Source organism: Chiloscyllium plagiosum, unplaced genomic scaffold (assembly GCF_037043375.1).
Source record: "Chiloscyllium plagiosum isolate Xiang-an unplaced genomic scaffold, Cpla_swu_hap1 HiC_scaffold_18, whole genome shotgun sequence".
NCBI lineage: Eukaryota > Metazoa > Chordata > Chondrichthyes > Orectolobiformes > Hemiscylliidae > Chiloscyllium > Chiloscyllium plagiosum.
This window is the reverse complement of record NW_028270156.1, coordinates 119,183,887-119,193,844: the sequence shown is the minus strand read 5'-3', so window position 1 is coordinate 119,193,844 and position 9,958 is coordinate 119,183,887. Positions and strand designations below refer to the sequence as shown.

The following is a 9,958-nucleotide window of genomic DNA, read 5'->3' as shown; positions in this document are numbered from 1 at the left end:
CCAGGAGATATAGAGTCTGCTCATTTTAGGGTTCAGTCAATGTGCCTGCTGTGCCCATAACTGAGCCAGAACAGAGTTGGTGCCCCAAAATGAGGAGACTCTAAATCTCCTGGTTGTATATATTTAATCAGCCAACACAGTCAGTGCCCTAACCTGAGGAGATACTAAATGTGATAATATATATATGTATTAACGAGGCACAGCACAGAGTCAGTGCCCGAAAATGAGCAGACTCTAAATCTCCTGGTTATGTGTATTAAACAAGGCAGCACAGAGTCAGTGCCCTAAACTATGGAGAATTTAAATCTCTTGGATATGCATGTTTATATAACCATCCAGCACAGATTTTGTGCCATAGACGGAGGAGAATCTGAATTTCGTGGTTATTTTTATTTAAACAAACAGCACCAAGTCAGTGCCCTTGACTGAGGAGATGCTAAATGTCCTGGTTATATATATTTATTTAACTAACCAGTAAAAAGTCAGTGCCCAAAAGTGAGAAGACTCTAAATCTCCTGGTTATATATATTTAACCAGCCGACGCAGAGTCAGTGCGCAAAACTTTGGAGACTCTAAATCTCATGGTTATACGTATTTTTTTAACAAGCCAACCCAGAGTCAGTGCTCCAAACAGAGGAGACTATAAATATCCTGGTCATATATTTTTTTTAAATCCGCCAGCCTGCAGTCAGTGCCCTCACCTGAGGAGACTCTAAATCTCCTGGTTATATATATTTATTTAAATCACCAGCACAATGTCAGTGCCCTAAATTGTGGAGAATTAAAATCTCCTGGACATACATGTTTATTTAACCATCCAGCACAGAGTCAGTGCTCTTGACTGAGGAGAATCAGAATCCCGTGGTTTTATATATTTATTTAACTAGACAGTAGAAAATCAGTGCCCTGAACTAAGGAGACTCTAAATCACCTAGTTATATCTATTGTTTTAACCAGCCATCCCAGAGTCAGTGCCACAAACTGAGGAGAGTCGAAATATCCTGGTTATACAAATTTGAACCAGACACCACACAGTCAGTGCCCTAAACTGAGGAGACCCAAAACGTCCTGGTTATATACAATTAACCAGCCAGCACAGTCAGTGCCCCAAACTGAAGAGACTCTAAATCTCCTGGTTATGTATATTTGAATACGCAGCAGAGTCAGTGCCATAGAATGAGCACACTCTTAATCTCCTGTTTATGTTTCTGTATTTAACCAGCCAGCACAGTCAATGCCCTAAACATTCTCTAAATCTCCTGTTTATATGTATTTATTTAACTTGCCAGCACAGTCTCAATGCCTTGTAATGAGCAGACTCGAAATTTTTGGTGATATTTATTGATCCAGCCAGCACAGAGTCAGTGCCCTAGACTGAGATCATTCTGAATCTCCTAGTTAGATATGCTTATTAAACACACAGTCAGTGGCCGAAACTAGAGACTCTAAATCTCCTGGTTGTATCTATTTATTTAACCAGCCAGCACAGAGTCTGTGCCCGAAACTGAGGAGACTCTAAATCTCCTGGTTATATATAATTAACCAGCCAGCACAGAGTCAGTGCCTTAACTGCGGAGACGCTAAATCGCCTGGTTGTATATATTTAAACGGACATCACAGTCAGTTCCTTGAAATGAGGAAACTCTAAATCTCCTGATAATCAACCAGCCAGCACAGAGTCAGTACCTTGAAATGAAGAGACTCTAAAACTCCTGGTAATTTATGAGTCTTTATCCATCGAGCACAGAGTCAGTACCCTAAACTGAGGAGACTCTAAATTTCTGGTTATATATATTTAATTAGACAGTGCCATTTACTGAGGTCACTCTAAATCTCCTGTTGTTTTGAAATTAGTCAGCCAGCATAAAGTCAGTGCTGACTCTGTGTTGGCTGGTTAAATAAATATATGTAACCAGGAAATATAGAGTCTGCTCATTTTAGGGTTCAGAAAATGTGCTGGCTGTGCCCATAACTGAGTAGACTCTAAATCTCCTGAGTATGTATGTGTTAGGACACAGCACAGAATCAGTGCCCGAAAATAAGCAGACACTAAATGCCCTGGTTATATATATTAAACCAGTCAGCACAGAGTCAGTGCCTAAACTGAGGAGATTCTAAATCTCCTGATTATATATATTTATGTAACCAGCCAGCACAATGTCAGTGCCCTAACGTGTGGAGAATTTAAATCTCCTGGATATGCATATTTAATTAACCACCCTGCACAGACTTTCTGCCTTGTCTGAGGAGAATCTGAATCTCGTGGTTATATATATTTAAACAGACAGCACAGAGTCAGTGCCCTCACCAGAGGAGACTCTACATCTCCAGGTTGTATATATATATGTTTAACCAGCTAACACAGAGACAGTGCTCAAACTGAGGAGACTCTAAATTTCCAGGTTATATATATATTTAAACCGATGGCACATAGTCAGTGCCCTTAACTGAGGAGACTTTAAATCTTCTGGTAATTTATGTGTATTTATAAATTCAGCACATTGTTTAACCGGAAACTGAGGCGACTCTAAATCTGGTTATATCTAGTTATTTAATCCGCCAGACCACAATCAATGCATTAACTGAGGAGATTCTGAATCTCCTCGTTATATGTGTTTATTTAATCATAGAGTTGAGAGCCAGTGCCCAAAACTGGGGAAACCCTAAATATCCTGATTATATATATATATATATATATATATATATATATATATATATATATATATATATATTTAAACAGCAGGCACAGAGCCATTGCCCTAAACTGAACAGACACTAAATCTCCTGGTTATAGCTATTTGTTTAACCAGCCAGCCCAGAGTCAGTATCGCAAACTGAGGAGACTCTAACCCTCCTGGCTATATACATTTAACCAGCCAGCACAGAGTCAGTGCCCTAAATTGAACAGAATTTAAATCTCCTGGTTACATGCATATATTTAACCAGCCAGCACAGAGTCAGTGACCTAAAGTGAGGATTCTCTATATCCCCTAGTTATGTATATTGACCCAGCCAGCCCAGAGTCAGTGCTCGAATATGAGGAAACACTAAATATCCTGGATACATGTATTTAAACAGGCAGTAAAGAGGCAGTGCCCGAAACGGAGGAGACTCGAAATCTCCCGGCTCTCTCTCTCTCTCTCTCTCTGTGTGTGTGTGTGTGTGTGTGTGTGTGTATATCTATATATATATATATTAATCCATCCAGCACATAATCTGAACCCTAAACAGGGGAGACTGTAAATCTCCTAGTTATATGTATTTATTTAAGCCACCAACCCACAGTCAGTGCCCTAAACTGAACAGGTTCTAAATCTCCTGGTTATATGTATTCATTTAACCAGCCAGCCCAGAGTCAGTGCCCCAAACTGTAGAAACTGTAAATATCCTGGTTATAAAAGTTTTAACCAGCCACCACACAGTCAGTGCCTTAAAATGAGGAGTCTCTACATCTCCAGGTTATATTTAATTAACCATCTCGCACAAAGTCAGGACCTGAAAATGAACTCCTGTGAGGAGGTTGAGCAATTCATCAACTTCACCAAAACATTCCACCCTGGCCTTAAATTTACCTGGACCATCTCTGACACCTCCCTCCCCTTCCTGGACCTCTCCATCTCCATTAATGACGACCAACTTGACACTGACATTTTTTTACAAACCCACCGACTCCCATAGCTACCTGGATTACATCTCTTCCCACCCTACCTCTTGCAAAAATGTCATCCCGTATTCCCAATTCCTCCACCTCCGCTGTATCTACTCCCAGAAGGACCAGTTACACCATAGAACACACGAGATGGTCTCCTTCTTTAGAGACCGCAATTTCCCTTCCCTCGTGGTTAAAGATACCCTCCAACGCATCTCGTCCACATCCCACACCTCCTCCCTCAGACCCCACCCCTCCAACCGTAACAAGGACAGAACACCCCTGGTGCTCACCTTTCACCCTACCAACATTCACATAAACCAAATCATCCGCCGACATTTCAGCCAACTCCAAACAGACCCCACCACCAAAGATATATTTCCCTCACCACCCCTTTCCGCCTTCGGCAAAGACCGTTCCCTCCGTGACTACCTGGTCAGGTCCACGCCCTCTCCCAACCTGGCACCTCCCCTGCCCCCGCAAGAACTGTAAAACCTGCACCCACACCTCCTCCCTCACCTCTATCCAAACCCCTAAAGGAGCCTTCCACATCCACCAAAGTTTTACTTGCACATCCACTAATATCATTTATTGTATCCGTTGCTCCCGATGTGGTCTCCTCTACATTTGAGAGACTGGGCGCCTCCTAGCAGAGCGCTTTATGGAACATCTCCGGGACACCCGTACCAATCAACCAACCGCCCTGTGGCCCAACATTTCAACTCCCCCTCCCTCTCTGCCGCGGACATGGAGGTCCTGGGCCTCCTTCACCGCACCTCCATCACCATCAGACGCCTGGAGGAAGAACGCCTCATCTTCCACCTCGGAACACTTCAACCCCAGGGCATCAATGTGGACTTCAAACAGTTTCCTCATTTCCCCTTCCCCCACCTCTCCCTAGTTCCACACTTCCAGCTCAGCACTGTCCCCATGAGTTGTCCGGACTTGTCCTACCTGCCTATCTCTTTTTCCACCTATCCACTCCACCCTCTCCTCCCTGACCTATCACCTTCATCCCCTCCCGCACTCACTCATTGTATTCTATGCTACTTTCTCCCCACCCCCACCCTCCTCTAGTTTATCTCTCCACTCTTCAGTCTCACTGCCTTTAATCCCGATGAAGGATTTTTGCCCGAAACGTCGATTTTGCTGCTCCTTGGATGCTGCCTGAACTGCTGTGCTCTTCCAGCACCGCTGATCCAGAATCCACCCCTGTGTTCTCGGTCTATACCATGATGTTTAGATTGATTCTAATCTAAAAAGTGAGATAATGGAGTTTTACATAAATTCATGCGGCAAGACGTGTCTGAGTGTGGACATGGATACCACTATTACGCATTGGATCACCTCCCACCTTTTGCCTGGCAGGTACTCATGTGACTCAGCCAACTTTGTCTATCTTATACGTTGCAGGCAAGAATGCCTGGAGGCATGGTACATTGGGGAAACCGAGCAAAGGCTACGACAACAGATGAATGGGCACCGCACAACAGGAGGGTTCCCTCCCAGTTGGAGAACACTTTAGCGGTCCAGGGCATTCAGCCTCGGACCTTCGGGTGACCATCCTGCAAGGTGAACTTCGGGACAGGCAGAAGAGAAAAGTGGCCGAGCAGAGGCTGATAGCTAAGTTCGGTACCCATAGGGAGGGCCTCAACCGGGACCTTGGGTTCATGTCACATTACAGGTGATCACCATTGCACTATACACACACACACACACATACACACACACACATATTTCTACACACACACACGGACACAGATACATACAGACGGCACACAGACACCCACGCACAGCTTTATAGACACGCACACTCCCACACTCACACATGCACCCCCTCACAGACTTAAGACACTCTGCACTCACTACACACACAGACACACACACACACACACTTTCTCACACTCATAACCCCCACCCCAGACAGACACACCCACACAGACAGACAAAGACCCACATGCACACAGATATTTTGTGGGTGAGTTTGTACTTGCATGCAGTTTTTGTACTTTGCTCAAAAACTGCATTCATTCATGTAGAAATCTTGAGCTCAAAAACTATGAATTTATGTAAAACTTACTCCCTGACTCTTTTCTCTGACCGTCTGCCTCATGACTTTTTAAAATTCTGTAAGGCCATTCCTCAGCCCTGAAGCCCCAGGGAAAACTGTCGAAGCCTATTCAGCTTCGTGCTATTGTCCAAACAGTGCAAACCTTGCAAACCTTTTCAAATACTTTCTAAATTGCACCACGTTCGTTACTGAATGCACGATCTGTTATTGCTGAAGTGAAGCGACGCTGAAACATTAGTAATGACAATTTTGTGCGCTTTTCGCCTGTAGGGTAGCGTGGCCGAGTGGTCTAAGGCGCTGGATTTAAGCTCCAGTCTCTATCGAGTCGTGGGTTCGAATCCCACCGCTACCAAGATCGCGGCTGTTCTTCTTCAGGCAGAGGAACTTAGCAGGCCCTGCACATTTCCGTTGTTGCGTTTGCAGCCGGTCAGGCCTCTAATCCAGACTGACTCTGGGACAGTCAGTGGGACACTTTGCTGTCGGAGCCCCCTCATCTGCACTGCTTTACGATGAATATCGTACCAGTTTCTGTGTCTCAAATAGTCAGCACGTTTGGCTGCAAGTTTGGTGGTTCGAGCCTGCCCTTCGCACCGAGCCTCAACGATTTCAGTTCAAGCATTGAGACCAACCATGTACTGACACTGCAACAACGAGAACTCAGCAGAGTCCGCAGCTGGATGTGGCCCCAATCTCTCCAAGGGCCCGCTGCCTACAGAAAGCGGCTACTGCAGCTTCAATCACCGGCTTCCTGCTCAGCCCTGGGACACAGCACATGGAAAATCCTTCCCCAGGAACGGCTCTTCCCGCGTGTGAGGGACAACAATTCCACTTTAAGTTGAGAATGGCTTCAGAAGATTGTTGCAGTCCTTGGAGTGTTTCATAAACAAAACTCCTGTGTCGCAAATAAGAAGTGGGGAAAGTTGTTGGCAGGAAGGATAGAGAAAGTGCTGACTGTGAGGACTCTGTCTCGGCAGCAGGTGGGATTGCTTACACCCGAAACAGGAATGATTGCGTTTCCTTAGGGAATGTCCCAATTGATTTAACGTCTGCCAGAGTGATTGGGAATCATTCCGGCCACCTAAAGATGAGGATAAAAATATGAAAATATGTATATTGAATCTTAAATCCAGAGATAAGTGCTAAATAGATAATAATGTTCTGAACGAATACTAGCTGAGAAATGGAAAGTGTGGATGATGACATTTGTGATTGGCAGGAATGAACTGGATCCTTGCAAATTGCAATGCCAGGTGAAATATGCTCAGTATGAAATGACACACTAATTAATCGTGAGCCAGGCCCAGCTACTTTAGTCGGTACAGCATGAGATGCTTAATCTCAGGGCCGTAGGTTCAAGCCTCACGATGGGCCCTTTCACTCCTTTAAAGAAATCCAGCCCTCTACTCCACTTGCAGGATTGCAACCCAGTGCAGGGGTCGTTTTTGACACGTGGATCCGACTGTGTTTCATCACACGTCGGTTTCTGAGTGAAAGCTGTCTCCACTTTCCTGGAAGTGCCAGAGACAGGTTTATCAGTGCGGCCGAATATACGATGAATTGTGTCTCTTTCAAAACGTCAGTTTCCACTCCAAACGTCCACCAAACAGAGTGCTCAGAGACACAGAACGCGAATGTCTACTTGTTGGGGGGACGGGGTCTGACAGTGACTGCTCAATGTCAAATGGTCCTGAACCAAAATGAAGTGATTCAGACCGTTCTGACGGAAACCTAGGCGAACTCGCCTGAACGTTTCACAATTCACACGGAAAATGACCTTGTGTGCTCATGGGGGTTCACGTAATGGACAGTTTATTGTCAGTAACAGGGGTGGGGGTGGGGCAGGATTGTGAGGTTTCACAGTGGGACAGAAGTGATCTGGGTGAACGGGTTCGTCTCACATCCCCAAAGCATGTAAGAGCTGATTGGTCCAGGATCACTACCATCTTCTGTTTCGGAACCAACAAATGAAATTGCTGAAAATCTCAGCAGGTCTGCTTGCATTTTGGAAAGGAAGAGTGTTAAGACTTCGGGACTCGTGAAATTTCTTTTTGCATGCCCATCTCCCTCTGGATTTGTACAGTCTTCCTTTTTATTGACTATCTTCTGACTTCCAACTTTATTCTCTTGTATTTTATTTTCCTCTCCAACCATGTTCCCAGCTTTTAAATTTGTATCAGATCTGTCCCATCTCTCACTTTGCTCATTTATGACCGAAGAACTTGGAAATGAACAATTAACTCTGTTTCTATTTCCTTAGATACCAGATGACCAGAGACCGGAATGTATAGGATGATGGTTAGAGCTTTCAGCCCATAATCTGCTCTGCCATTCTATCATGGCTAATATTGCTCTCAATCCCATTCTCCAGTCTTCTCCCTGTAACACTCATTCCCCTTGAATTTAAGACCCAGTCTTTTTTCCCAGACTGGGTCTTCATCCGCCCCAAACCCCTCCACATCTGCTGGCGGCTGTTACACCGTGTCTCTGGGTGATCGCGCTGAGTTTCAGTCGTGCACGGCAAACCCAATCTGTTCTGAACAACGCAATCACCGCGGGGGGACAGCTCGATCAGGTCTCTGGCCCCACTGTGTTTGTGCGGGGGAGCAGTTATCACCTTCACCTCCCATGGGAAGGATCGGTCCTTCAAATATCCGGGCAGTAAAAACAATTGGCTTGTGTGTTAACATAGATGAAGGTAATTGCTTTCTGATCTGGTCAGTAAACCTTACTCTGTATGTCCCTGCCCATTCCTGCCGTTGTCGTGAAAGGGAATGCACGTCCAATTAATTGCCGTGTATGGTTTTATTCGATACACATTCTTCCTTGTTCAGAATATAGGTGGATGTTTCCAGCACAGATAATTACTATTTTCAAGAATGCAGTCGGCGGGCAATGATACCTTTCTGGAGAGTAGAAGCATCAGTTTCTGCAGAAAGTGGCCTCGTTCAGAGCTGAGCAGAAATATTGTTGTTCCCGCTTTAAGGGCGACAGTTTCCCAGATGGTGATCGATGGGGCTTTATTGCAGCCTCATCATCAAACCTTGTTTTGCATTTACTCGCCCATCACTACTCTAGTGGTAAAAAGAAGTATCATTCCAAATAACTGCTGCGTGAATTTCTTTTCAAATGTCACTGCGCTGTGGCTGTGAATATGTGGCGATGTCTACAGCCCTGCTGGCCATCCTGTTTAAGTGTGCAGTTAGGAACATTCCTCTGTCTCGGCGCTACAAGGAAAATTGCCCGCGCCTATTCAGCATCGCCCTACATTCCAAACTCGGCAAACCTGGCAACCTGTTTGTCAGTATTTCCTGAGCATTTTCACGTGATATCCTTTTTTTTCAATCGTGCTAATAACCCTGGCCAACATTGGTCTATTCGGAACGGAAATGTCAGTGATAGATAAAGAGCAGCTGGCTCGGTGGCTCGGTTGTGACCTCGTTGTTCCATTTGGGTCGCACCCGAAACACCTCTAGTTCAAACCAGGCAGGAGCGACTTTGTTCCCTTGGGAAAAGTGGATTGGTGGGAATGGAGCGTTCCTGCTTGTTGTTCTCTTCAGCAAACCTGGCTTTGAACTTGCTAGCCCACATCTGCTGCCATGGTGAAAAGGAATACCATTCCGATTAATTGCTGTGTCAAACTTCGTTCAATTTCTCTCCTCGGATAAAGTGAGGGCTGGAGATGATGAAACGCTCCTAAAACAAACGGCAGTTCTCCTGCTGCTCGGATGCTGCCTGCCCGGATGTGCTTTTCCAGCACCACACTCTCAACTAAGTTTCTCTCCTCCTGGGTCGACGATATGAGTCGAATTGTGGATCTTCTCCCGCCGTCCATTTTAAGGGTACAGTTACCAGCACTGATCGTTTCTGCACCAAAACTATCGCATTTGCTTTACATGTGAAGGCATCCTGGTTCAGTGACAAGGTAAGCTCTCATTTGCTCGGGTCACAGCGAACATTGGTTACCTGATGTCATCTCTGTCAAATGTATCCCAAAGTAGGCTCTGAAACGCCTCATTTGGACCCGAGCATTTCTAAACCTGCGTGAACCAAAACCAGAAAACCTCAGTCATGATTTGGAGCAGTTCACATATTCGAGTGTCCAAGCAGAAGGCATGGTTACCGCTTATTCAGTCAACAACAGGAATGAGAAGATTTACATCCTCAGATGAACTTCTTGACTCATGCTCTCATACAGTCACTAATTCACTTTTCTGGATAAATGTAAGGGCGTCTTCTGC

The 9,958-nt window shown here is 45.1% G+C and overlaps 1 non-coding gene across 1 annotated transcript; it reads left to right on the top strand.

Moving 5' to 3' along the window:
- Positions 1–5,990: 5,990 nt before the first annotated feature.
- On the top strand, positions 5,991–6,072 carry trnal-uaa (transfer RNA leucine (anticodon UAA)). The gene has a single exon. It is a non-coding gene; the product is annotated as a tRNA-Leu (tRNA).
- The last annotated feature ends 3,886 nt before the right edge of the window (positions 6,073–9,958 follow it).